Below are 560 nucleotides of genomic sequence, written 5' to 3'. Positions count from 1 at the left end.
ATATAAAATTATTGAAAATTTTATACAACAAATTTTTTTTAATGATGAGTCATGATTAATGTTTAATAGCTTTACATCATAGAAATCACGGTTTACTAATTACCAACAAGTCTTGAGGATCTCAGTAGATGTATAAACGAGGGATGATCAACTGCATGGTCAAGATGAGATGTTTATTTTTTTTATTGATTAGGTGTTTTTGAATGACTGTATTGTGCGTTTGGATGCAATGAGGGCGTTTTCTTCGGAGAGTGTTGAAGTGACACTTCAGTAAATTGAAAGAATATTGGCCTTATAATATAAAGTTGTCTGGTAAAGTAAAAACTTTGAACAAAAGGGCTTTTGTACTTTTTAGAATCTTCAAATTAAGTGTTTGGATATGATTGACAAATTTTGTGTGCATATTTCCGTGTTAATTATAATTAAATGAAATGATACGTTGGTTGAGAAATATAAATCAATTAGAGGATGGTTTCACTAAATTAGTCTACTTAGATTGTTTTTTTATTAAAGAATGAGCACGTTGATTCTACTCATTTTATTCTGTCTCCAGTCAATAT

Source organism: Penaeus japonicus, unplaced genomic scaffold (genome assembly GCF_977035675.1).
Source record: "Penaeus japonicus unplaced genomic scaffold, GWHDUDI00000001_assembly GWHDUDI00000039, whole genome shotgun sequence".
In the NCBI taxonomy this organism is placed as follows: domain Eukaryota; kingdom Metazoa; phylum Arthropoda; class Malacostraca; order Decapoda; family Penaeidae; genus Penaeus; species Penaeus japonicus.
This window is presented reverse-complemented; position numbering follows the sequence as displayed.